Below are 27592 nucleotides of genomic sequence, written 5' to 3'. Positions count from 1 at the left end.
CCTCGAGGTGGCTCAAGTTGTGAGGCACCGGCTCCCGAGGGAGGTTGCGGGGTTTGGCGCCAATGCGGAATTCCGTCCAGATGGGGGTCAGTTCGGACGGGATCTCCCCACGTGCTTGAGCCTCCTCGACACACCTAACAGAGTCAGGGCCCAGAGCTGCTTTTAGCGACTTGATGGCATCGGCCACGCAGTGGACGTCGGCCGAATTTAGGCACCATGCCAGCATGTCTGGCGCCATCCAGCCTGCTCCTCCACCATCCAGCAGGTCCTTGACCATGGTCACCTCGCCAGCCACAGCCCTCTCGTCCGACTGCCACCTAAAACCTTGATTGTGGAAGTCCGGATTCCTGAGCAGCAGCTCCTGCAGGACAGCCGCCACTCCAGCTGGTGGAGAGCTGCGCTTGGTGGAGACTTTGTTCCAACATTTGGCTAACGAGTCTGAAAAGAAAATGCCATCTGACTCAATCCTGACATTGGATCCTATTTTCCTTAAATGTAAAAGGCAATTTCTTCACTGTCCTGCCCTGTACCCTCAAGGCGCTAACTCGTGCTGGGGACAGTTTGACAGCACATGGGTGCCGTATGCTACTTTCCCAAGTGGCAATCCTTCAGTAAATGTCCGAAAAGAACTTGACCATGGGTATCACAACCGAGTCCAAATTTGACAAATTTTCTTGCAAGTAGGGATCAGTGGATCTGGCCGAAATTCTAGTTTCCTGAGTCCAGGGGCACCGAAACCAACTGTATCTCCAAACTGCTGTCTGAGACCAGCTAGCTCTGCGGAAAGCAATGATTGAACCTGGGACTATCTCACCTCTTGGGCTCAGCTGCACACTAGCTATACCAACTACACCATCAGTGGAAACAAATAAGACAACTGTAAGAAGTAGTGAGGTACTGATGTCTGATTCTGTAATCTGTACAGTGAGACACCAGGTCTATTCTTGAGCACCCTTCTGCGCTCATAGAAGTGTCAACATTTTGCTTGAGTAACTCATTGATTGTTCTGTCTCATTCTTCAGAATAGCAGCTTAGAAGTCTGGTGTGGCTTTATGGTTTACATGGGTCCAGGCTTTGGCCTGGAGAAGGTTCTGTCTGTTAAATGTCGACCCATACAATTGGACTGAAATTGCTGTCCAATCATGGTTGAACAACTCTCAAATTGCTTTGCTCTTAGACCTAAATCGGCAATCAGCATGTGACTGATTGATACCTGCCAGCAGCAATGCCACACCCATAGATTGGAGCGTTGCATTATTCTGCCCAGTGGTCAGAACATCTGTGCGAGTTCAGAAGCCCATAATAGTCAGAATACTGCAGGATATATTTCCACAAGGAACAGAACGGAGAGAAATGACAGTCCCTTTCCAACTAACAGATGATACTTCTAGTCTCCAAACCTGAGCTTCCTAAAAAGTAGAGCTAATTCCATGATCAGACCAGCCATGGCTTTATTGAATGGGGAGCAGGCTCGGGGTTCTGGGTGGCCCACTCCTGTTCCTCTTTCTAATGGTCATATGTACCCAGCATTCTCCGCGGGGGAGAATGTGCTGCACCCAGACTACAGGAGCTCAGTGCGCAGGCGCGGGTCCTGGCTGTGTTTGGAGCATGTGCGGAGGTGGAGGAGACATGTTTTGGACAGGCTCCTCAGAAGTGTCCTTTTCAGCGGGACGGAGCGGAATAATGGACCAGCAGGGAGCCGGGGAGGCTTCATAAACAACCGGTGTCCGCTGCAAGCCCGGAAGTGGGTGAGTTCGGGCAAGCAGGGGTGGCAGATGCTGCTTTGTCTTGTTTTTCCTATCTGTGCTGACACTAGAGCAGCTGATAAGGAGTGCGAGAGTAGGAGACAGAGGCCCAGAGACAAGCCCAACCAGTTGCAGACAAAGATAGAGGGTTTGAAATCGAGAGGTGACGTCGCAGCCAAGCTGGTAAGTGGTTGGCTGTTCGACTGGTAAGTATAACTCTCTTTTAGACTGACTTTTAGATTGGTTTAATTGGCAGCCAACCAATAAGTAGCTGTTTGGTGTTTAAGTAAATTTTAGTAAGTAAATTAATTTAAGGGTTAAGTCATGGCAGCAGAGCTCGGACATGTGTCATGCTCCTCCTGTGTTACATGGGAAGTCAGGGACGCTTCCAGTGTCCCTGACTACTATGTGTGTGGGAAGTGTGTCCAACTGCAGCTCCTGACTGACCGCATGACGGCACTGGGAAAAAGAGTGGGAGAGCTATAGTGATAGGGGACTCTACTGTAAAGGGAATAGATCGGAGTTTCTGCGGACGCAACCGAGACTCCAGGATAGTATGTTGCCTCCCTGGTGCAAGGGTCAAGATGTCTCGGAGCGGCTGCAGAGCATTCTGGAGAGGGAGGGTGAACAGCCAGTTGTCGTGGTACATGTAGGTACCAACGATATAGGTAAGAAGCGGGAAGAGGTCCTACAAGCTGAATTTAGGGAGCTAGGAGTTAAATTAAAAAGTAGAACCTCAAAGGTAGTAATCTCTGGATTGCTACCAGTGCCACGTGCTAATCAGAGTAGAGGGAGCAGGTTAGTTAGAATAAATACGTGGCTTGAGCAGTGGTGCAAGAGGGAGGGATTCAAATTCCTGGGACATTGGAACCAGTTCTGGGGGAAGTGGGACCTGAGCTGCAAGGAGGATGCTATCAGGCTGCAGATTGACTTGGATAGGTTAGGTGAGTGGACAAATGCATGGCAGATGAAGAATAATGTGGATTAATGTGAGGTTATCCACTTTGGTGGTAAAAACAGAGAGACAGACTATTACCTGAATGGTGACAGATTAGGAAACGGGGAGGTGCAACAAGACCTGGGTGTCATGGTACATCAGTCATTGACGGTTGGCATGCAGATACAGGAGGCGGTTAAGAAATCAAATGGCATGTTGGCCTTCATAGCGTGGGGATTTGAGTACAGGGGCAGGGAGGTGTTAGTACAGTTGTACAGAGCTTTGTTGAGGCCACACCTGGAGTATTGTGTACAGTTTTGGTCTCCTAACTTGGGGAACGACATTCTTGCTATAGAGGGAGTGCAGCGAAGGTTCACCAGACTGATTCCCGGGATGGTGGGACTGACATATCAAGAAAGACAGGATCAACTGGGCTTGCATTCACTGGACTTCAGAAGAATGAGAGGGGTTCTGATGGTTTTCGACAGGTTAGATGCAGGAAGAATGTTCCCAGAACCAGGGGTCAGAGTTTAAGGATAAGGTGTAAGCTATTTAGGATCGAGATGAGGAGAAACCTCTTCACCCAGAGAGTGGTGAACCTGTGGAATTTGCTACCACAGAAAGTTGTTGAGGTCAATTCACTAAATATATTCAAAAAGGAGTTCGATGTAGTCCTTACTACTAGGGGGATCAAGTGGTATGGCGAGAAAGCAGGAATGGGTTACTGAAGTTGCATGTTCAGCCATGAACTCATTGAATGGCGGTGCAGGCTCGAAGGGCCGAATGACCTACTCCTGCCCTATTTTCTATGTTTCTATAATAACCGGAATATCGGCGGTTACAGATTCGAGGCTTTCTCCCGGTCACAGGCCCAAGGCAACAGCGGCCATCTTGGTACAGGAAGCATGTTCAGCGTTCCGCCATCTTGATGCAGTTAGTAGCAGAGCGCATGCGCGGCCATCTTGGTGCTGGAATGTTCGTGTCTGGGACTGAACCCAGCCAGAGTCAGCACCTTCAGGGCAGGGGCACCAGTGAGTGCAGAACTGAACCCAACCAGAGTCAGGACCTTCAGGGCAGGGGCACCAGTGAGTGCAGAACTGAACCCAACCAGAGTCAGGACCTTCAGGGGAGGGGAACAAGTGAGTGTAGAACTGAGCCCAGCCAGAGTCAGTGCCTTCAGGGGAGGGGAACCAGTGAGTGTAGAACTAGACCCAGCCACAGTTAGCACCATTATTGGAGGAGAGGGAGAGGAAACAAGTGATTGTAGAACTGGACTCAGCCAGAGTCAGCACCATCAAAGGTGGAGGGGAACCAATGAGTGTCGAACTGTACGCAGCTAGAATTGGTGGGGAAAATTGGGAGTGGAGGTGAAGCAGTCTATAACATAAGAATATAAGAAATAGGAGCAGGAGTAGGCCATTTGGCCCCTCGAGCCTGCTCCCCATTCAATAAGATCATGGCTGATCTGATCATGGACTCGACTCCACATAGGTGCCCGCTCCCCATAACCCTTTACTCCCTTATCGCTGAAAATGTGTCTCTCTCCACCTTAAATATATTCAAAGACCCAGCTTGCACAGCTCTTTGGGGCAGCTAATTCCATGGATTTACAACCCTCAGAGAAGAAATCTCAGTTTTAAATGGGCGGCTCTTTATTCTGAGACTATTTCCGCTAATTTTAGTTTCCACTATGAATGGAAATATCCCCTCTGCATCCAGCTTGGCGAGCCCCCTCATTATCATTAAATTTCAATAAGATCACCTCTCATTCTTCTGAACTCCAATGTGTAGAGGCTAAACCTACTCAACCTATGCTCAGAAATCAACCCCCTCATCTCTGGAATCAACCTAGTAAACTTTCTCTGAACAGCCTCCAATGTAAGTATATCCTTCCTTACATACGGAGACCAAAACTGTACGCAGTACTCCAGGTGTGGCCTCACCATTACTCTGTACAGTTGTAGCAGGACTTCTCTGCTTTTATACTCTATCCCCCTTGCAATAAAGGCCAACATTCCATTTGCCTTCCTGATTACTTGCCGTACCTGCATACTAACTTTTTGTGTTTCATGCACAAGACCCCCTAGTCTCTCTGTAATGCAGCTCTTTGCAATTTTTCTCCATTTAAATTATAATTTGCGTTTCTATTATTTCTGCTAAAATGGATAACCTCACATTTTCCCACATTATACTTCATCTGCCAAATGTTTGCCCTCTGACTAAACCTGTCTGTATCCCTTTGCAGATTTTTTGTGTCTTCCACACAATTTTTGTAACAACTGCAAACTCGGTCCCTTCTTCCAAATCATGAATATGGATTGTAAATAGTTGAGGATCCAGCGCCAATCCCTGCGGCACCCCACTAGTCATGGTTGCCAACTGGAAAATGACCCATTTATCCCGACCCTCTGTTTTCTGTTAGTTAGCCAATCCCCTATCCACGTTAATATATTACCCCCAACCCAGTGAGCTTTTATATTGTGCAGTAACCTCTTAGGTGGCACCTTATCGAATGCCTTCTGGAAATCCAAATACATCACATCCACTGCTTACCCCTTATCCACCCTGCTCGTTACATCCTCAAAGAACTCCAGCGAATTTGTAAACTTGATTTCCCTTTCATAAAACCATGTTGAATCTGCTTGAATAAATGATGCTTTTCCAAATGTCCTGCTACTGCTTCCTTAATAATGGACTCCAGCATTTTCCCAACGACAGAAGTTAGGCTACCTGGTATATGGTTTCCTGCTTTTTGTCTGCCTCCTTTTTCAAATCGGCAAGTTACATTTGCACTTTCCAATCTGTTGGGACCGCACTAGAATCCAGGGAATTTAGGTAGATTACAACCAATGCTTCCACTATCTCTGCAGCCACTTCTCTTAAGACCCTAGGATGCAAGCCATCATGTTCAGGGGACTGTTCTGCCTTTGGTCCCATTATTTTACCTAATACTACGTCATTAGTGATTGTATTACGTAACTCCCTACCGATAGCCCCTCGCTTATCCACTGCTGGGATGTTTTTAGTGTCTTCTACCATGAAGGACTCTTACTGTATTCTGTATTCTGTGCTAGCTTACTTTCATAATCTATCTTCCCTCTCAATCATTTTTTAGTCGTTCTCTGCTGGCTTTTAAAAATGTCATAAACCTCTGGCCTCCCACTAGTCTTGGCCACACCGTATGCCTTTGTTTTCAATTTGATTCCTGCCTTATTTCCTTTCTTAGCCACGGATGGTTATCCCTTCTCTTAGTCTCTCCTTCTCATTGGGATATATTTTTGTTGCAGGTAATGAAATATCTCCTTAAATGTCTGCCACTGCTCATCAACCGTCCCATTCTTTAATCTATTTTCCCAGTCCATTTTAGCCAACTCTGCCCTCATACCTCTGCAGTCTCCTTTATTTAAGCTTGGGACCCTAGTTTGAGAACCAACTTTCTCACCCTCCAGCTGAATTTGAAATTCAACCATATTATGGTCACTTATTCCAAGAGGATCTTTTAGTACGAGATCATTTATTAATCCTGCCTCATTACACAGTACTAGATCTAAGATAGCCTGCTCCCTGGTTGGTTCCACAACGTACTGTTCAAGGAAACTATCCTGGATACACTCTATGGACTCCTCCTCAAGGCTACCCTGGCCAATTTGCTTTGTCCAATCAATATGAAGTTTAAAATTACCCATAAATATTGCCGTTCCTTTATTACAAGCCTCCATTATTTCTTGATTTATACTCCGTCCAACAGTGTAGCTACTGTTCGGGGGCCTATAGACTCTGCCCACCAGTGACTTTCCCTTTATTATTCCTCATCTCCACCCAAACTGATTCAATATCTTGATCCTCTGAGCAAATATTGTTTCTCACTAACGCACTGATCTCATCCTTTATTAACAGAGCTATCCCACCTCCTTTTTTTTCAGTCTGTCCTTCCGAATTGTCAAATATCCTTGAATATTTAGTTCCCAGTCCTCGTCACCTTGCAACCACGTCTCTGTAATGGCTATCAGATCATACCCATTTGTATCTATTTGTGCCGTCAACTCATCTATTTTGTTACGAATGTTATGTGCATTTAGACAAAGAACTTTTAAATTTGTTTTTTTTACCTGTTTTTCCTGCTTTTTTCTTCTTTCCTTCAAACTCACTTTCTATATTTTTGCTTTCTAATTCCAGCTTTACTTCCCTACCGACTGAATCTATTCTCAGGTTCCCATTCCCTTGCCAAGCAAGTTTAAATTCTCCCCAACAGCACTGGCAAACCCCCCCACCCCCGGCGAGGATATTGGTCCCAGCTCTGTTGAGGTGCAACCCGTCCGGCTTGTACTGGTCCCACCTCCCTCCAGAAGCGGTCCCAATGCATCAGAAATCTAAAGCCCTCCCTCCTGTACCATCTCTCCAGCCACGCATTCATCTGCTCTATCCTCCTATTTCTGTACTCACTAGCTCATGGCACCAGGAGTAATTTTAAATATTACCTTAGACCATGTCACTGTTTATAATTACACATGACCCAGTCTCGGTTTATATTACATTCGACCCTGCCTCTGTTTATATTACACTAGACCCTGTCCCTGTTTATTTTACACTAGACAGTATCACTGCTTATAAATAGAAGTATAGAGTACGAACGCGTGGATATTATGATGAACCTGTACAAAACACTGGTTCGGCCTCAACTGGAGTATTATGCCCAATTGTGTGCAACACACTTTGGGAATAATGTGAAGGCCTTGGAGAGGGTGCAGAAAAGATTTACGAGAATGATTCCAGGGATGAGGGACTTCAGTAACCTGGACAACTGGAGCAGCTGAGGTTGCAAGGGGGATAGAGTATAAAAGCAGAGAAGTCCTGCTACAACGGTACACGGTTTTAATGAGGCCACACCTGGAGTACTGCGTACAGTTTTGGTCTCTGTGTATTTAAGGAAGGATATACTTTCATTGGAGGCAGCTCAGAGAAGGTTCACTCGGTTGATTCCTAACATGAGGGGGTTGACTTATGAAGAAAGATTGAGTAGCTTGGGCCTATACTCATTCGAGTTCAGAAGACTGAGAGGTGATATAATTGAAACATATAAGATATTGAGGGGGCTTGACAAGGTGCATTCAGAGAGGATATTTCCACTCATAGGGGAATCTAGAGCTTAGGGGGCATAGTTTCAGAATAAGGGATTGCCCATTTAAAACTGAGATGAGGGGGAATTTCTTCTCTCAGGGTTCTAATTCTGTGGCATTCTTTGCCCCAGAGAGCTGTGGAGACCGGATCATTGAATATATTTAAGGCGAAGATAGATAGATTTTTTAGCGATTATGGGAGTAAAGGTTTATGGGGAGCGGGCGGGGAAGTGGAGCTGAGTCCATGATTAGTTCAGCCATGATTTTATTGAATGACAGAGCAGGCTCGAAGGGCAAATGGCTGACTCCCATTCTTATTTCTTATGTTCCCCTTAGAGCAGGGAAGATTGAGCGGAGATTTGATAGAGGTGTTCAAAATCATGAGTGGTCTTGCCAGAGTAGATCGTGAGATACTGTTCCCATTGGCAGAAGGATCGTGAACCAGAGGACACAAATTTGAGGTGATTGGCAAAAGAACCAAAGGCGACACAAGAAAAAACCTTTTTGCGTAGCGAGTGTTTAATATCTGGATTGCGCGGCCTGAAAGGGCGGTGGAGGCAGACTCAATCACGGCTTTCAAAAGGGAGTTGGATAAGTACCTGAAAGAAAAATATTTGCAGGGCTGTGGGGTAAGGGTGGGGGAGTGGGACTAGCTGAGGTGCTCTTGCAGAGAGCTGGCACGGGCTCGACGGGCCGAATGATCTTGTTCCGTGCTGTAACCATTCTCTGATTCTATGGTTCTAACTCTCTCATCATAAGCCTCCATTCCCTTCTCCCTCATATGCTGATCTTCAGTGTATCGATACTGGAAACACAGAGTGACCAATCCAGAGCCGCTCTGTATCAGGGTGGGTGCTGGATACTGAAGTCGCTCCCTGGCCTCCTGTGTGGGTCGGTTTGTTGCATCAGTTTGAGCTGGATTGGAGAGGGGGAGAAGCTGCTGGGTTTAACCCCCAGTACCTCTGGGCCCAGTCGGGACCAACACTTTACGATGAGAGACTATCAACGGCGGTGGATTCTAGGGGAGATTAGGTTGTGAAACAGACACTGCCCGCACAATGTAGAAGCGTATTGTTTTAGGAACAAGTATTTCTATAGAGGCTTTCAATATACAGATTTGTTTGAATCCATTCTTGGGATGTGGGTGTCGCTCGTAGGGCCAGAATATATTTCCAATTTCCATTTGCCCCTTGACAAGGTGATGGTGGGCCTTCTCGAACTGCTGCAGTCTGTGTGGTGAAGGCCCTCCCACAATGCTGTTAGGTGAGGAGTTCCAGGATTTTCACCTAATGACGATGTAGGAACGGCGATATATGCCCAAGTCAGGATGGTGTGAGACTTGGAGGGGAACTTGGAGGTGATGGATTTCCCATGCACCTGCTGCCCTGGTCCATCTAGGTGGGAGAGGTTGTGGGTTTGGGAGGTTCTGTCAAAGTTCTGGTCGAGTTGCAGATGTTTGAATTCCCTCCCCTTCACCCTGCCCACCTCTCCCTCCTCCCATAGAGGCCAGAGTCTTGTGTAGGCCCAGACCGGGTGGTGGGTTCCCTTCCCTGAAGGACATTGGTGATCAGTTGGGTTATTATGACAATCCGGCAGCTTTCGTGGTCACTTTTTTTCTGTTGGCGGCCGCACAAATAGCCAGGTTCATTCAGCTCAATTTCAGAACCTGCCTTTGTGTTTTTATGGGTTCTCTCTCACCCACCCTTTTTTCTGTTTGAAACTCACTTTACAGGTTATTAAAAGGAGAAGATTTGTCGACCAGAGGCTCAAACCAAACATCACATTAAGATATGACTGAGTCACTCAATTCATCGGGAATGGAATATCATTGGCCTTTGACCATGGAAGCAAAAAGCACTGTTCACAGTGGGGAGAAATGGTACACGTGCTCTGCATGTGGGCAAGGCTTCAGCCGATCAGCCAACCTGGAGAGACACAAGTGCAGTCATACTGGGGAGAAACTGTGTAAATATGGGGACTGTGGGAAATGTTTCAAGCTGGAAACACATTGGCGAGTTCACACTGGGGAGAGGCCATTCAGCTGGTCCGATTGTGGGAAGGGATTCACTTGGTCAGCCGACCTGCTGAGGCACCAGCGAGTTCACATTGGAGAGAGGCCGTTCACCAGCTCCGAGTGTGGGGAGGGATTCGCTCGGTCCTCCCACCTGCTGAGGCACCAGCGAGTTCACGCTGGGGAGAGGCCATTCACCAGCTCCGAGTGTGGGGAGGGATTCACTCAGTCATCCACCCTGATGAAACACCAGAGAGTTCACAAGTGACTGCAGGGGTGGCATTCTGCTGTTATTGCTGCTGTTAATCACATCCGGACTGAACCATATTCATTCTGACAGTTGAGGTTTGTTTCTGCTGATGCTAATAACTCCTGTAACTTGACTGGAGTTTAATATTTGCGATATAGACAAATAAATTAGTGTTGCTTTCAACATATTGCTGTGGATTTTTGTCTTCAGCACCCGAGTGTTTAGCATCACCTGGCTGGAGCTCAGTGAGGACAATCTGTGGGGAGGATTGTATGGGGGGAGAACTTCAGCATGGGCACAGTCCTTCAGGGTCACACTGAGAGGGGCAAATGGCACTTTGGTCTTTCTCATCACACTTCACTGTCAGCAAAGTCACCGAGCGGGGTAATCTTGATGGTGTAAGGTGCGGATGATATCCACCCAAGTGTGTTTAAAGAGATGGGATGGGTGCTCTGTTAGCCCCTTGCCCATATCTCCAACAGCTCAGTAGAATCATGGGTTGTTCCCTGAGATTGGAAGGTAACACACGTAGTTCCCATTTTTCAAATTGGGCACAAGTCAGAGCTCGGGAATTGAAGGCCCATCAACGTGACCTCAATCACTGGGAAGGTGCTTGAAGGGATCCTGAGAGATGCTGTTTTCCATCATGGGGAAAGGGAAGGGGCTATTAGAGATACTGAACATGGATTCCGGTAAACATGGTCACGTCTTACAAGCTAGCTTGAGTTTGTAAAGAAGTTGTTAGGTTGGTGGATGGGGGAATCTGGTTGACATTGTCTACCTCAAGGTGTCAAACTCATTTTCTATGGTGGGCCTGATCCAATATCCTGGCACTTGGCATAGGCCACATTCAGAAAAAGCTATTAAAATAGGAATACATGAAATAAACTACATCGGAATTTACATTTAGATTTGATTTACTGCCTCTGCTCCCGATCTCTGGCACCTCTTAGCTTGAGCATTCATGAACTGACCCTGCTCAAACCATAACCACAAGGATATCGGTGCATGGTTCTGCCTGTAACCACAAGGCTGTGTCACTGCCACACACAGATACCGTTTCTTTGTTTCACATCTCCATACAAACACCATCACCCCACACATCCCCTTTCTACACAATTGCAGCAGACATGAGCAAGGACATGAGGCTTATTAAAAGACACATTTCATTACAGCAAAGGTTACACTGGGAGACATGTTCAGTTATCTTCCATTACAGGCAAAATGCCGGGCAAACCAGCAGCACACTGACACCTGAGCAGTGTCTCATCGGCCTACAGGCTTTTCTTAAATATATTTTCTGCCTGGATATAAACTTAAACCAGCTTTGCAGACGTGATGCTCGATTCACACATAGAAGGTGAGAGAGGTGCAGTGGGGAACATACTAAGTCCAGTAGCTGAAAGTGATTCACAGACTGTGTTTTGTGTTTAGTGATCCCGGGCCTGTTACCAATACCAGCAAAGATGAAGCCCATGGTATAAAACGGACAGTGGATACTGTCTCACTGTAAGCGAGTCAGAATGAGAAGCTTTAACAACAGCTGATGTTTCACAAAGGGAGACCTCACCAGACCAAAGGACATTGGAGGCGTTTAATGGGCTGTTTGTGTCACTGGGCTACAGGAGGCTATTTGTGACAGAAGGAAAGCTGCTCACAGCAAACAAAGAGTTTACCTGCCAGTCCAGGCCCACTCTGACCCCCACCTTGTCTCTATCACTATTGATGGACACTGCTGCAGTAATACTCCTCTGACTTTTCCTCTCTTCTCCCTCCTTCACCCTTAATACATGACCCGACACAATCTCCCTCCCCCGACATCCTCACTGTGCTGGAGTCCACGCCAATCTCCCCATCTGCTCCTTGTTCTCTCCCTGGATCCTGAAACTACAGTCTGCATCCCAATGTACTTAAGGAAGTGGCCCGACAAATAGTGGATGCATTGCTCATCATTTTCCAACAGTCTATCGACTCGGTATCAGTTCCTATGAACTGGAGGGTAGCTAATGTAACACCACTTTTTTAAAAAGGGGGGAGAGGAAAACGGGTAATTATAGACTGGTTAGCCTGACATCGGTCGTGAGGAAAATGTTGGAATCAATTATTAAAGATGAAATAGCAGCGCATTTGGAAAGCAGTGACGGGATCGGTCCAAGTCAGCATGGATTTATGAAAGGGAAATCATGCTTGAAAAATCTTCGAGAATTGTTTGAGGATGTAACTAGTCGAGTGGACAAGGGAGAACCAGTGGATGTGGTGTATTTGGACATTCAAAAGTTTTTTGACAAGGTCCCACACAAGAGATTGGTGTGCAAAATTAAAGCACATGGTATTAGGGTTAAAGTATGGATGTGGATAGAGAACTGGTTGGCAGACAGGAAGCATAAAGTCTGGATAAACGGGTACTTTTCAGAATGGCAGGCAGTTACTCGTGAGGTGCCGCATGGCTCAGTGCTGGGACCCCAGCTATTTACAATATACATCAATGATTTAGATGAAGGAATGGAGTGTAATATCTCCAAGTTTGCAGATGATACTAAGCTGGATCGCGGTGTGAGCTGTGAGGAGGATGCTAAGAGGCTGCAGGGTGACTTGGAAAAGCAAATGCATGGCAGATGAAGTATAATGTGGATAAATGTGAGGTTATCCACTTGATGGCAAAAACATGAAGACAGAATATTATCTGAATGGCGACAGATTAAGAAAAGGGGAGTTGCAATGGGACAAGGGTGTCATAGTACATCAGTCATTGAAAGTTGGCTTGCAGGTACAGCAGGTGGTGAAAAAGGCAAATGGTATGTTGGCCTTCATTGCAAGAGGATTTGAGTATAGGAGCAGGGAGGTCTTACTGCAGTTGTGCAGAGCCTTCGTGAAGCCTGACCTGGAATATTGTGCTCAGTTTTGGTCTCTTAATCTGAAGAAGGACATTCTTGCTATTGAGGGAGTGCAGCAAAGGTTCACGTGTCTGATTCCCGGGACGGCAGGACTGACCTATGATGAGAGACTGGATCGACTGTGCCTGTATTCACTGGAGTTTAGAAGGATGAGAGGGGATCTCATATAAACATATAAGATTCTGACGGCACTGGACAGGTTCGATGCAGGAAGAATGTTCCCGATGTTGAGAAAGTCCAGAACCAGGGGACATAGTCTAAGGATAAGAGGTAAGCCATTTAGGACCGAGATGAGGAGAAACTTCTTCACTCAAAGTTGTTAACCTGTGGAATTCTCTGCCGCAGAGAGTTGTTGATGCCAGTTCGTTACATATATTCAAGAGTGGGTTAGATATGGCCCTTACCTCTAAAGGGATCACGTGGTATGGAGAGAAAGCAGTAAAGAGGTACTGAGGTGAATGATCAGCCCTGATCTTATTGAATGGTGGTGCAGGCTCGAAGGGCCGAATGGCCTATTCCTGCACCTATTTTCTATGTTTCTATATTTCTAACTAACTCTTCCCCCTCCTGAAGTCTACAAGCTCTAAAACTGAAGCTTGGTGACCCTCAGTCCCTACTCCTTGATTTACCTCCCCTTCTCTCCTCCTCTTTCCCCCTTGGTTGTGTTCCACACTCTGGGCCTTGGGCCTTCCCTGGGGATTCTCAGTATGAACAGGGTGTGTGTGTTGAGACAGGATGTCCCAGCTCTCCACCTTTAAAGGGATAAGGAGAGGACCAGCTTGGCTGAATGGCCCTGCTTAGTGACATCACTGCAGCGCCTAGCAACCACCCTCCCTGAGCCCTGCTCATTATGGGCTGGGTTGAGCTCAGTGCTGTCACAGGAAGGGCAACAGGAGCAGGATTCGAGCCATGTGGAGCCCAGGATTAATGGGGAGAGGTACAGGATCAATTTATACCATATTGAGTGAGAAATGTCAGTGTCCCAGACACTCCCTGTCCCTCAGTATCTGTGTCGAGGAGCGACCGATGGGTTCAATCTATATCTAACCCATGCTGTGCCCGACTGGAGAGTGTTTGATGCTGGCACGAGGTGCTCAGCTCAATGAACACAACATTTTACCCAAAGATGATCAGATAAACCCATCAGCTTCTCCCCTGGACACAGGCCCTGAAGGACCGGGAGTGTCTCTAATAATTTAGCTGGTGCCCTTGATTAAATTTAAGCACCTCACATCTCTTTTAAAAAATGTGTTCATGGGATGTGTGTCTCGTCTCTCACCTCTCATTCTTCTAAACGCTGGAGAACATAGGCCTGGTCTACTCAATCTCTCATAGGACAATCCCCCCATCCCAGCAATCAGTCTGGTGAATCTTCATTGCACTCCCTCTATAGTAAGTTTATCTTTCCTTCGGTAAGGAGACCAAAACTGCACACAATACTCCAGGTGTGGTCTCACCAGGGCCCTGTATAATTGCAGTAAGACGTAAATACTCAAATCCTCTTGTAATAAAGGCCAATAAACCTATTGCTTTCTTAATTGCTTGCTGCACCTGCATATTAATTTTTAGCGATTTGTGTACAAGAACACCCACGTCCCTCTGAACATAATGTTTCCCAAACTCTCACCATTTAAAAAAAATACTCCGCCTTTCTATTTTTACTATACGTGTCTAACTTAACATTTCTTCACATTATATTTCATTTGCCATGTTGTTGCCCACTCACTGAGCCTGTACATATCCGTTTGAAACCTCTTTTCATCCTCCTCACACTTACATCCCCAACTAGCTTTGTAGCCTCAGCAGACTTCGATATATTACATTTGGTCCCCTCATCCAAATTATTGATATAGATTGTGAATAGCTGGGGCCCAAGCACCGATCCTTGCAGCACCCCACCAGTTACAGCCTGCCAACCCGAAAATCACCCGTTTATTCGTACTCTCTGTTTTCTGTCAATTAACCAATCCTTAATCCTTGCTCGTATAATAATCCCTTGTGAGGCACCTCATCGAATGCCTTCTGTAAATCTAAATACACGTCTGTTCCAATGGGATTCTCACAGACTCTTTGTCTGACTGGCTCTCTCTTTCCCATCATTTCGGTCTGTCCCTGTCTTTGCCTGTCTCTGTTAGTCCCTGCCTGTAAGCTGAGAAGTATTTCCATCATTTTCTGTTTTAGTCTCTATCGCTCTCTCTCTATCTGTCTCTCTCCTTGTCACTGTCTTTATCATTGTCTTTCTCTCACTCTTTCCCTCTCTCTCTTAATAGATCACATGCACACATCTCTGTATATGTATATGTTTGAGTCATTTTCTCACTCAGTCTGCCTCTCCTTCTCAGTCTCACAATTTCTGTCTCACGTTGTCTCTATCTCGCTGTCTGTCTCTCCCTGTTTGTCGGTTTGTCTCTGTCTCTCAATGTGTCCGTCGACTTCTCATGGTGTCCAGTTCTGTTCACAGTGACTCGATTGCTGCTCTGACAGAACTGGTACCCGTCAATTCCTCGTTAGTATAGTGGTGAGTATCCTTGCCTGTCACGTCGGAGACGTGGGTTCAATTCCCCGACTGGGAGGCAGTTGTTTTAAAATGTCGAATTTTACTTCTGTTTCTTGGAAGAGATTCATATTAAAAAGTTCCAGAGCAATAAAGAACTGTGAAAATACAGGTAGATGAGATTGCCTCGTCCAGATTTTTAGCAAACGGTGAATTTTTCAGGAGTCTTTGGCCGTCTGCTGCACAGAGATGGATGACTGAGTTTTTTCTGAGTAACGTTTAAAAAGGCAGCGTCACAGTAGTCGTGGCCGAGTGGTTAAGGCGATGGACTAGAAATCTATTGGGTTATCCCGCGCAGGTTCGAATCCTGCCGACTACGATTCTCAGCATTTTTCATTCCATTTCACAATTTAACCGGTTCTCTGCCAAACTGATTCTGAGATAGATGGAATAACGTCCCACACCTTTCAACTTTGACATTTTTTTCTCATTTTTATTAATCTGCAATATTCACGATACATCCGTTTCAAAAATCGCAAACATCAGTCAAAGTTGCGACAGTGATTCAGCCTGTCAATCCCTCGAGATGTCGAAGGCATCTGTGCATGCCCGTTGGTGCGTGCAAATTTTTAGTTATGTGTGTGTGGGTCTCTGTGTCTGTCTATCTCTTTATATGTCTCTGTGTATGTGCAACTGTCTGTGGAAATCATCACCATGAATTTGGTATGTCCTGGAAAGTATAAAAACGACTTGGGGAAAATAATACGGTTGTGAACTTTTGTATCGGCTTTGGTTCAGTGGCCGCATTCTCGACTGAATCGGGAGTTTGCCTGTTCAAGTCGCACTCCTGAGACTTGAGCATATCATCTTGGCTAACACACTAGTGCAGCACTTGGGGAATTTTGCAATGTTGAAGCTGTTGACTTTCGGATGAAATGTTAAATTGAACCTCCGTCTGCGCCCTCGGGTGGATATGAAAGTTCCCAGTGCATTATTCGAAAAAGAATAGGAAAGTTGCCCCCGTGTCAATATTACTAAAAATGTTCGTAAATGCTCACTGAAAGCCGATGTGTATGTGTTTGTATGTGGGGTTGGGGTTGAAGCCCAGATTCTCACAGAGACAGAATCCAGGTTCTCACAGGACCAGAATAGCCGAGTGGTTGAGGCGTTGGCCTTAAAACTCAATGGGATTGTCCCGCGTGGGTTCGTCCCCCACTCCTGGTGTCTCTATAATTTAACACGGATTTCCTCCCATTCTGATCAGTGAGACCGGATTTTCATCGGTTGAATCAGCAATTTTCTGTAACAATGTGACACTCTGAACCGATAATGAAATGAAATTGTGAAATATATCTGTATCGCTCGGTTTGTGCCTCTCTCTCTCTCTTCAGAGAGTTTTGTATGTTTGAGTCTTTGTCTCTCTCAGTCTGACTCACTCTGTCTGTCCCTGTTTCTCTGTTTGTCTCTGTCTCTCAATCTGTCTCTTTCTCACGGTGCACGTCTGTTCCAATGGGATTCTCTCAGACTATTTGTCTGACTGGCTCTCTCTTTCCCATCATTTCGGTCTGTCCATGTCTTTGCCTGTCTCTGTTAGTCCCTGCCTGTAAGCTGAGAAGTATTTCCATCATTTTCTGTTTTAGTCTCTATCGCTCTCTCTCTATCTGTCTCTCTCCTTGTCACTGTGTTTATCATTGTCTTTCTGTCACTCTTTCCCTCTCTCTCTTAATAGATGTTTCCAGTAAAGTGGACAAAGGAGAACCAGTTGATGTGGTATATTTGGACTTTCAGAAGGCTTTCGACAAGGTCCCACACAAGAGATTAATGTGCAAAGTTAAAGCACATGGGATTGGGGGTAGTGTGCTGACGTGGATTGAGAACTGGTTGTCAGACAGGAAGCAAAGAGTAGGAGTAAACGGGTACTTTTCAGAATGGCAGGCAGTGACTAGTGGAGTGCCGCAAGGTTCTGTGCTGGGGCCCCAGCTGTTTACATTGTACATTAATGATTTAGACGAGGGGATTAAATGCAGTATCTCCAAATTTGCGGATGATACTAAGTTGGGTGGCAGTGTGAGCTGCGAGGAGGATGCTATTAGGCTGCAGAGTGACTTGGATAGGTTAGGTGAGTGGGCAAATGCATGGCAGATGAAGTATAATGTGGATAAATGTGAGGTTATCCACTTTGGTGGTAAAAACAGAGAGACAGACTATTATCTGAATGGTGACAGATTAGGAAAAGGGAAGGTGCAACGAGACCTGGGTGTCATGGTACATCAGTCATTGAAGGTTGGCATGCAGGTACAGCAGGCGGTTAAGAAAGCAAATGGCATGTTGGCCTTCATAGCGAGGGGATTTGAATACAGGGGCAGGGAGGTGTTGCTACAGTTGTACAGGGCCTTGGTGAGGCCACACCTGGAGTATTGTGTACAGTTTTGGTCTCCTAACTTGAGGAAGGACATTCTTGCTATTGAGGGAGTGCAGCGAAGGTTCACCAGACTGATTCCCGGGATGGCGGGACTGACCTATCAAGAAAGATTGGATCAATTGGGCTTGTATTCACTGGAGTTCAGAAGAATGAGAGGGGACCTCATAGAAACGTTTAAAATTCTGACGGGTTTAGACAGGTTAGATGCAGAAAGAATGTTCCCAATGTTGGGAAAGTCCAGAACCAGGGGTCACAGTCTGAGGATAAGGGGTAAGCCATTTAGGACCGAGATGAGGAGAAACTTCTTCACCCAGAGAGTGGTGAACCTGTGGAATTCTCTACCACAGAAAGTAGTTGAGGCCAATTCACTAAATATATTCAAAAGGGAGTTAGATGAAGTCCTTACTACTCGGGGGATCAAGGGTTATGGCGAGAAAGCAGGAAGGGGGTACTGAAGTTTCATGTTCAGCCATGAACTCATTGAATGGCGGTGCAGGCTAGAAGGGCTGAATGGCCTGCTCCTGCACCTATTTTCTATGTTTCTATGTTTCTATCTATGTTTCTATCACACACACACATCTCTGTATAAGTATATATTTGAGTCTTTTTCTCACTCAGTCTGCCTCTCCTTCTCAGTCTCACCCAAACTGTCTCTCGTTGTCTCGATCTCGCTGTCTGTCTCTCCCTGTTTGTCGGTTTGTCTCTGTCTCTCAATGTGTCTGTCGACTTCTCATGGTGTCCAGTTCTGTTCACAGTGACTTGATTCCTGCTCTGACCGAGCTGGTCCCCGTCATTTCCTCGTTAGTATAGTGGTGAGTATCCCCGCCTGTCACGCGGGAGACCGGGGTTCAATTCCCCGACGGGGAGGCAGTTGTTTCAAGATGTCAAATTTTACTTCTGTTTCTTGGAAGAGATGCATGTTAAAAAATTCCAGAGCAATATAGAACTGTAAAAATACAGGTAGATGAGATTGCCTCGTCCAGATTTTTAGCAAACGGAGAATTTTTCAGGAGTCGTTGACCGTCTGCTGCACAGACATGGATGACTGAGTTTCTTCTGAGTAACGTTTAAAAAGGCAGCGACGCAGTAGTCGTGGCCGAATGGTTAAGGCGATGGACTAGAAATCCATTGGGTTATCCCGCGCAGGTTCGAATCCTGCCGACTACGATTCTCAGCATTTTTCATTCCATTTCACAATTTAACCGATTCTCTGCCAAACTGATCCTGAGTTAGATGGAATAACGTCCCACATCGTTCAACTTTGACATTTTTTTCTCATTTTTATTAATCTGCAATATTCACTATACATCCATTTCAAAAATCGCAAACATCAGTCAAAGTTGGGACAGTGATTCAGCCTGTCGATCCCTCGAGATGTCTAAGGCATCTGTGCATGCCCGTTGGTGCGTGCAAATTTTTGGTTATGTGTGCGTGTGTCTCTGTGTCTGTCTATCTCTTTATATGTCTCTGTGTATGTGCAACTGTCTGTGGAAATCATCACTATGAATTTGGTATGTCCTGGAACTTATAAAAAAGACTTGGGGAAAATAATACGGTTGTGAACTTTTGTATCGGCTTTGGTTCAGTGGCCGCATTCTCGACTGAATCGGGAGTTTGTGTGTTCAAGTCGCCTGAGACTTGAGCATATCATCTTGGCGAACACTCAAGTGCAGCACTTGGGGAATTTTGCAATGTTGAAGCTGTTGACTTTCGGATGAAATGTTAAATTGAAGCTCCGTCTGCACCCTCGGGTGGATATGAAAGTTCCCAGTGCATTACTCGAAAAAGCATAGGATTGTTGACCCCGTGTCAATATTACTAAAAATGTTCGTAAATGCTCACTGAAAGCCGATGTGCATGTGTTTGTATGTGGGGTTGGGGTTGAAACCTAGATTCTCACAGAGACAGAATCCAGGTTCTCACAGGACCAGAATAGCCGAGTGGTTGAGGCGTTGGCCTTAAAACTCAATGGGTTTGTCCCGCGTGGGTTCGTCCCCCACTCCTGGTATCTCTTTAATTTAACACGGATTTCCTCCCATTCTGATCAGTGAGAGCGGATTTTCATCGGTTGAATCAGCAATTTTCTGTAACAACGTGACACTCTGAACCGATAATGAAATGAAATTGTGAAATGTATCGGTGTCGCTCGGTCTCTGCCTCTCTCTCTCTCTTCAGAGAGTTTTGTATGTTTGAGTCTTTGTCTCTCTCAGTCTGACTCACTCTGTCTGTCCCTGGTTCTCTGTTTGTCTCTGTCTCTCAATCTGTCTCTTTCTCACGGTGCCACGTCTGTTCCAATGGGATTCTCTCAGACCCTTTGTCTGACTGGCTCTCTCTTTCCCATCATTTCGGTCTGTCCATGTCTTTGCCTGTCTCTGTTAGTCCCTGCCTGTAAGCTGAGAAGTATTTCCATCATTTTCTGTTTTAGTCTCTATCGCTCTCTCTCTATCTGTCTCTCTCCTTGTCACTGTGTTTATCATTATCTTTCTCTCACTCTTTCCCTCTCTCTCTTAATAGATCACACACACACATCTCTGTATATGTACATATTTGAGTATTTTTCTCACTCAGTCTGCCTCTCCTTCTCAGTCTCACACTTACTGTCTCTCGTTGTCTCTATCTCGCTGTCTGTCTCTCCCTGTTTGTCGGTTTGTCTCTGTCTCTCAATGTGTCTGTCGACTTCTCATGGTGTCCAGTTCTGTGCACAGTGACTCGATTCCTGCTCTGACCGAAACGGTACCCGTCAGTTCCTCGTTAGTATAGTGGTGAGTATCCCCGCCTGTCACGCTGGACACCGGGGTTCAATTCCCCTGCGGGGAGGCAGTTGTTTCAAGATGTCGAATTTTACTTCTGTTTCTTGGAAGAGATGCATATTAACAAGTTCCAGAGCACTATAGAACTGTAAAAATACAGATAGATGAGATTGCCTCGTCCAGATTTTTAGCAAATGGAGAATTTTTCAGGAGTCTTTGGCCGTCTGCTGCACAGAGATGGATGACTGAGTTTTTTCTGAGTAACGTTTAAAAAGGCAGCGACACAGTAGTCGTGGCCGAGTGGTTAAGGCGATGGACTAGAAATCCATTGGGTTATCCCGCGCAGGTTCGAATCCTGCCGACTACGATTCTCAGCATTTTTCATTCCATTTCACAATTTAACCAGTTCTCTGCCAAACTGATCCTGAGATAGATGGAATAACGTATCACACCTTTCAACACTGACATTTTCTTCTCATTTTTATATTCACTATTTAATATTCACGATACATCCGTTTCAAAAATCGCAAACATCATTCACAGTTCCGACAGTGATTCAGCCTGTCTTTCCCTCGAGATGTCTGAGGCATCTGTACATGCCTGTTGGTGCGTGCAAATTTTTAGTTATGTGTGTTTGGGTCTCTGTGTCTGTCTATCTCTATATATGTCTCTGTGTATGTGCAACTGTCTGTGGAAATCATCACTATGAATTTGGTATGTCCTGGAACTTATAAAAACGACTTGGGGAAAATAATACGGTTGTGAACTTTTGTATCGGCTTTGGTTCAGTGGCCGCATTCTCGACTGAATCGGGAGGTTGTCTGTTCAAGTAGCACTCCTGAGACTTGAGCATATCATCTTGGCTAACACTCAAGTGCAGCACTTGGGGAATTTTGCAATGTTGAAGCTGTTGACTTTCGGATGAAATGTTAAATTGAAGCTCCGTCTGCACCCTCGGGTGGATATGAAAGTTCCCAGTGCATTACTCGAAAAAGAATAGGAGAGTTGCCCCCGTGTCAATATTACTAAAAATGTTCATAAATGCTCACTGAAAGCCGATGTGCATGTGTTTGTATGTGGGGTTGGGGTTGAAGCCCAGATTCTCACAGAGACAGAATCCAGATTCTCACAGGACCAGAATAACCGAGTGGTTGAGGCGTTGGCCTTAAAACTCAATGGGTTTGTCCCGCGTGGGTTCGTCCTCCACTCCTGGTATCTCTTTAATTTAACACGGATTTCCTCCCATTCTGATCAGTGAGAGCGGATTTTCATCGGTTGAATCAGCAATTTTCTGTAACAATGTGACACTCTGAACCGATAATGAAATGAAATTGTGAAATGTATCTGTGTCGCTCGGTTTCTGCCTCTCTCTCTTCAGAGAGTTTTGTATGTTTGAGTCTTTGTCTCTCTCAGTCTGACTCACTCTGTCTGTCCCTGTTTCTCTGTTTGTTTCTGTCTCTCAATCTGTCTCTTTCTCACGGTGCCACGTCTGTTCCAATGGGATTCTCTCAGACTCTTTGTCTGACTGGCTCTCTCTTTCCCATCATTTCGGTCTGTCCATGTCTTTGCCTGTCTCTGTTAGTCCCTGCCTGTAAGCTGAGAAGTATTTCCATCATTTTCTGTTTTAATCTCTATCACTCTCTCTCTATCTGTCTCTCTCCTTATCACTGTGTTTATCATTGTCTTTCTCTCACTCTTTCCCTCTCTCTCTTAATAGATCACGCACACACATCTCTGTATATGTACATATTTGTGTCTTTTTCTCACTCAGTCTGCCTCTCCTTCTCAGTCTCACACTTTCTGTCTCCCGTTGTCTCTATCTCGCTGTCTGTCTCTCCCTGTTTGTCGCTTTGTCTTTGTCTCTCAATGTGTCTGTCGACTTCTCATGGTGTCCAGTTCTGTTCACAGTGACTCGATTCCTGCTCTGACAAAACTGGTACCCTTCAGGTCTTCGTTAGTATAGTGGTGAGTATCCCCGCCTGTCACGCGGGAGACCGGGGTTCAATTCCCCGACAGAGAGGCAGTTGTTTCAAGATGTCGAATTTTACTTCTGTTTCTTGGAAGAGATGCATATTAAAAAGTTCCAGAGCAATATAGAACTGTAAAAATACAGGTAGATGAGATTGCCTCGTCCAGATTTTTAGCAAACGGAGAATTTTTCAGGAGTCTTTGGCCGTCTGCTGCAAAGACATGGATGACTAAGTTTTTTCTGAGTAACGTTTAAAAAGCTAGCGACGCAGTAGTCGTGGCCGAGTGGTTAAGGCGATGGACTAGAATTCCATTGGGTTATCCCGCGAAGGTTCGAATCCTGCCGACTACGATTCTCAGCATTTTTCATTCCATTTCACAATTTAACCGGTTCTCTGCCAAACTGATCCTGAGATAGATGGAATAACGTCCCACTCCTTTCAACTTTGACATTTTTTTCTCATTTTTATTAATCTGCAATAGTCACGATACATCCGTTTCAAAAATCGCAAACATCAGTCAAAGTTGCGACAGTGATTCAGCCTGTCTACCCCTCGAGATGTCTGAGGCATCTGTACATGCCCGTTGGTGCGTGCAAATTTTTGGTTATGTGTGTGTGTGTGTCTCTGTGTCTGTCTATCTCTTTTTTTGTCTCTGTGTATGTGCAACTGTCTGTGGAAATCATCACTATGAATTTGGTATGTCCTGGAACTTATAAAAAAGACTTGTGGAAAATAATACGATTGTGAACTTTTGTATCGGCTTTGGTTCAGTGGCCGCATTCTCGACTGAATCGGGAGTTTCTGTGTTCAAGTCGCCTGAGACTTGAGCATATCATCTTGGCGAACACTCAAGTGCAGCACTTGGGGAATTTTGCAATGTTGAAGCTGTTGACTTTCGGATGAAATGTTAAATTGAAGCTCCGTCTGCACCCTCGGGTGGATATGAAAGTTCCCAGTGCAGTACTCGAAAAAGAATAGGAGTGTTGCCCCTGTGTCAATATTACTAAAAATGTTCATAAATGCTCACTGAAAGCCGATGTGTATGTGTTTGTATGTGGGGTTGGGGTTGAAGCCCAGATTCTCACAGAGACAGAATCCAGGTTCTCACAGGACCAGAATAGCCGAGTGGTTGATGCGTTGGCCTTAAAACTCAATGGGTTTGTCCCGCGTGGGTTCGTCCCCCACTCCTGGTGTCTCTTTAATTTAACACGGATTTCCTCCCATTCTGATCAGTGAGAGCGGATTTTCATCGGTTGAATCAGCAATTTTCTGTAACAATGTGACACTCTGAACCGATAATGAAATGAAATTGTGAAATGTATCTGTGTCGCTCGGTTTCTGCCTCTCTCTCTTCAGAGAGTTTTGTATGTTTGAGTCTTTGTCTCTCTCAGTCTGACTCACTCTGTCTGTCCCTGTTTCTCTGTTTGTTTCTGTCTCTCAATCTGTCTCTTTCTCACGGTGCCACGTCTGTTCCAATGGGATTCTCTCAGACTCTTTGTCTGACTGGCTCTCTCTTTCCCATCATTTCGGTCTGTCCATGTCTTTGCCTGTCTCTGTTAGTCCCTGCCTGTAAGCTGAGAAGTATTTCCATCATTTTCTGTTTTAATCTCTATCACTCTCTCTCTATCTGTCTCTCTCCTTATCACTGTGTTTATCATTGTCTTTCTCTCACTCTTTCCCTCTCTCTCTTAATAGATCACGCACACACATCTCTGTATATGTACATATTTGTGTCTTTTTCTCACTCAGTCTGCCTCTCCTTCTCAGTCTCACACTTTCTGTCTCCCGTTGTCTCTATCTCGCTGTCTGTCTCTCCCTGTTTGTCGCTTTGTCTTTGTCTCTCAATGTGTCTGTCGACTTCTCATGGTGTCCAGTTCTGTTCACAGTGACTCGATTCCTGCTCTGACAAAACTGGTACCCTTCAGGTCTTCGTTAGTATAGTGGTGAGTATCCCCGCCTGTCACGCGGGAGACCGGGGTTCAATTCCCCGACAGAGAGGCAGTTGTTTCAAGATGTCGAATTTTACTTCTGTTTCTTGGAAGAGATGCATATTAAAAAGTTCCAGAGCAATATAGAACTGTAAAAATACAGGTAGATGAGATTGCCTCGTCCAGATTTTTAGCAAACGGAGAATTTTTCAGGAGTCTTTGGCCGTCTGCTGCAAAGACATGGATGACTAAGTTTTTTCTGAGTAACGTTTAAAAAGCTAGCGACGCAGTAGTCGTGGCCGAGTGGTTAAGGCGATGGACTAGAATTCCATTGGGTTATCCCGCGAAGGTTCGAATCCTGCCGACTACGATTCTCAGCATTTTTCATTCCATTTCACAATTTAACCGGTTCTCTGCCAAACTGATCCTGAGATAGATGGAATAACGTCCCACTCCTTTCAACTTTGACATTTTTTTCTCATTTTTATTAATCTGCAATAGTCACGATACATCCGTTTCAAAAATCGCAAACATCAGTCAAAGTTGCGACAGTGATTCAGCCTGTCTACCCCTCGAGATGTCTGAGGCATCTGTACATGCCCGTTGGTGCGTGCAAATTTTTGGTTATGTGTGTGTGTGTGTCTCTGTGTCTGTCTATCTCTTTTTTTGTCTCTGTGTATGTGCAACTGTCTGTGGAAATCATCACTATGAATTTGGTATGTCCTGGAACTTATAAAAAAGACTTGTGGAAAATAATACGATTGTGAACTTTTGTATCGGCTTTGGTTCAGTGGCCGCATTCTCGACTGAATCGGGAGTTTCTGTGTTCAAGTCGCCTGAGACTTGAGCATATCATCTTGGCGAACACTCAAGTGCAGCACTTGGGGAATTTTGCAATGTTGAAGCTGTTGACTTTCGGATGAAATGTTAAATTGAAGCTCCGTCTGCACCCTCGGGTGGATATGAAAGTTCCCAGTGCAGTACTCGAAAAAGAATAGGAGTGTTGCCCCTGTGTCAATATTACTAAAAATGTTCATAAATGCTCACTGAAAGCCGATGTGTATGTGTTTGTATGTGGGGTTGGGGTTGAAGCCCAGATTCTCACAGAGACAGAATCCAGGTTCTCACAGGACCAGAATAGCCGAGTGGTTGATGCGTTGGCCTTAAAACTCAATGGGTTTGTCCCGCGTGGGTTCGTCCCCCACTCCTGGTGTCTCTTTAATTTAACACGGATTTCCTCCCATTCTGATCAGTGAGACTGGATTTGCATCGGTTGAATCAGCAATTTTCTGCAAAAATGTGACACTCTGAACCGATAATGAAATGAAATTGTGAAATGTATCTGTGTCGCTCGGTTTCTGCCTCTCTCTATCTCTTCAGAGAGTTTTGTATGTTTGAGTCTTTGTCTCTCTCAGTCTGACTCATTCTGTCTGTCCCTGTTTCTCTGTTTGTCTCTGTCTCTCAATCTGTCTCTTTCTCACGGTGCCACGTCTGTTCCAATGGGATTCTCTCAGACTATTTGTCTGACTGGCTCTCTCTTTCCCATCATTTCGGTCTGTCCATGTCTTTGCCTGTCTCTGTTAGTCCTTGCCTGTAAGCTGAGAAGTATTTCCATCATTTTCTGTTTTAGTCTCTATCGCTCTCTCTCTATCTGTCTCTCTCCTTGTCACTGTCTTTATCATTGTCTTTCTCTCACTCTTTCCCTCTCTCTCTTAATAGATCACACACACACATCTCTGTATATGTATATATTTGATTCTTTTTCGCACTCAGTCTGCCTCTCCTTCTCAGTCTCACACAAACTGTCTCTCGTTGTCTCTATCTCGCTGTCTGTCTCTCCCTGTTTGTCGGTTTGTCTCTGTCTCTCAATGTGTCTGTCGACTTCTCATGGTGTCCAGTTCTGTTCACAGGGACTCGATTCCTGCTATGACAGTACTGGTACTCGTTAGTATAGTGGTGAGTATCCCTGCTTGTCATGCGCGAGACCGGGGTTCAATTCCCCAATGGGGAGGCAGTTATTTCAAGATGTCGAATTTTACTTCTGTTTCTTGGAAGAGATGCATATTAAAAAGTTCCAGAGCAATATCTTGTGTTGGGGCACTTTACGAACCGAGCTACCAATACCAGTCGCTCCCTTCTGTACTGTGCAATGATTGTAAAGCTAATTCAGTGACTTGAGCCATTCTAAAATGTCTCACTGTTTTTGATGATGCATTTCACTTGCTTGTCTAATTTGGAAAGCGTTCAGAATTGTGCATTGTGACGAAGTTTTCCTTCACAGGTGGAGTCAAATTTGTTTCAAAATATTATGTTCCCACCCTTCCCCAACCCGCCCCCCCGCAACCCCAACCCCCAATTTTTGGAACACTGCAGTACTGACTGGGACGGTCACAAGTTCGATCCTTGATCTGGGCTGTTCGTTGAGCTCAGCCAAGGCAGCAGTTCACAGGTTATAATTGTCCTCTGTACAACTGGGAAGTGTGTGGATGTCATTTGAGGGCAGGAGTTGGGGCTGTGATGCCTACCACAGTGGAAATCCTGCTGGCACTCACTGAATCGACTGAACGTGAGGCACTAGAGGTTAACTAATGTCTGTGTAATTGCACCGAACCAGATTCAGCACTTTCTGGAGATAATAAAGCTCTGGCGATGAAATGAATTTGATTTTAGACAGTAAATGTCTAGAATAAGGAATTTAGGAGGGACAGGAGGGGACAGAATGTTCCATAGAATCTAGAATTGTCTATTCTTAATTTATATCCTGTACTTAAAGTAACAACGTTTGTAACCACCATTTATTTGCAGGGTATTAGAAGGGGAGGATCTGCAACTGGGCAACGCAATCCAGACATCGCGTCAAGATTTGACAGATTCCCCAGATTGATCAGGATCATCTTATCATCAGCCTTTGTAAAAACACCAATCACAGCGGGGAGAAACAGGACACATGTTCTGTGTGTGGATGCTCCTCCAACCAATCGTTCAGCCTGTGAGACTCGTATACCCACCTGACTCAACACTGTAAATGTGGGGACAGCGGGAATGGATGCTGTTGTGCGTGGAAAGAGATTCAG

General features: G+C 45.4%; 8 non-coding genes across 8 annotated transcripts; all 8 read left to right on the top strand.

Moving 5' to 3' along the window:
• The first annotated feature begins 15746 nt into the window (after positions 1-15746).
• On the top strand, positions 15747-15827 carry trnas-aga (transfer RNA serine (anticodon AGA)). Its single transcript has one exon. It is a non-coding gene; the product is annotated as a tRNA-Ser (tRNA).
• A 2838-nt stretch (positions 15828-18665) lies between these two features.
• trnad-guc (transfer RNA aspartic acid (anticodon GUC)) lies at positions 18666-18737 on the top strand. Its single transcript has one exon. It is a non-coding gene; the product is annotated as a tRNA-Asp (tRNA).
• Positions 18738-18956: 219 nt separating this feature from the next.
• trnas-aga (transfer RNA serine (anticodon AGA)) lies at positions 18957-19037 on the top strand. The gene has a single exon. It is a non-coding gene; the product is annotated as a tRNA-Ser (tRNA).
• Positions 19038-20906: 1869 nt separating this feature from the next.
• Positions 20907-20987, top strand: trnas-aga (transfer RNA serine (anticodon AGA)). The gene has a single exon. It is a non-coding gene; the product is annotated as a tRNA-Ser (tRNA).
• A 1581-nt stretch (positions 20988-22568) lies between these two features.
• On the top strand, positions 22569-22640 carry trnad-guc (transfer RNA aspartic acid (anticodon GUC)). Its single transcript has one exon. It is a non-coding gene; the product is annotated as a tRNA-Asp (tRNA).
• Positions 22641-22859: 219 nt separating this feature from the next.
• trnas-aga (transfer RNA serine (anticodon AGA)) lies at positions 22860-22940 on the top strand. Its single transcript has one exon. It is a non-coding gene; the product is annotated as a tRNA-Ser (tRNA).
• Positions 22941-24516: 1576 nt separating this feature from the next.
• Positions 24517-24588, top strand: trnad-guc (transfer RNA aspartic acid (anticodon GUC)). The gene has a single exon. It is a non-coding gene; the product is annotated as a tRNA-Asp (tRNA).
• A 219-nt stretch (positions 24589-24807) lies between these two features.
• On the top strand, positions 24808-24888 carry trnas-aga (transfer RNA serine (anticodon AGA)). The gene has a single exon. It is a non-coding gene; the product is annotated as a tRNA-Ser (tRNA).
• Positions 24889-27592: the final 2704 nt, after the last annotated feature.

Source organism: Pristiophorus japonicus, unplaced genomic scaffold, assembly GCF_044704955.1.
Source record: "Pristiophorus japonicus isolate sPriJap1 unplaced genomic scaffold, sPriJap1.hap1 HAP1_SCAFFOLD_334, whole genome shotgun sequence".
In the NCBI taxonomy this organism is placed as follows: Eukaryota; Metazoa; Chordata; class Chondrichthyes; family Pristiophoridae; genus Pristiophorus; species Pristiophorus japonicus.
The sequence above is the reverse complement of the archived record's forward strand: the minus strand, read 5'-3'. Positions and strand labels throughout refer to the sequence as shown.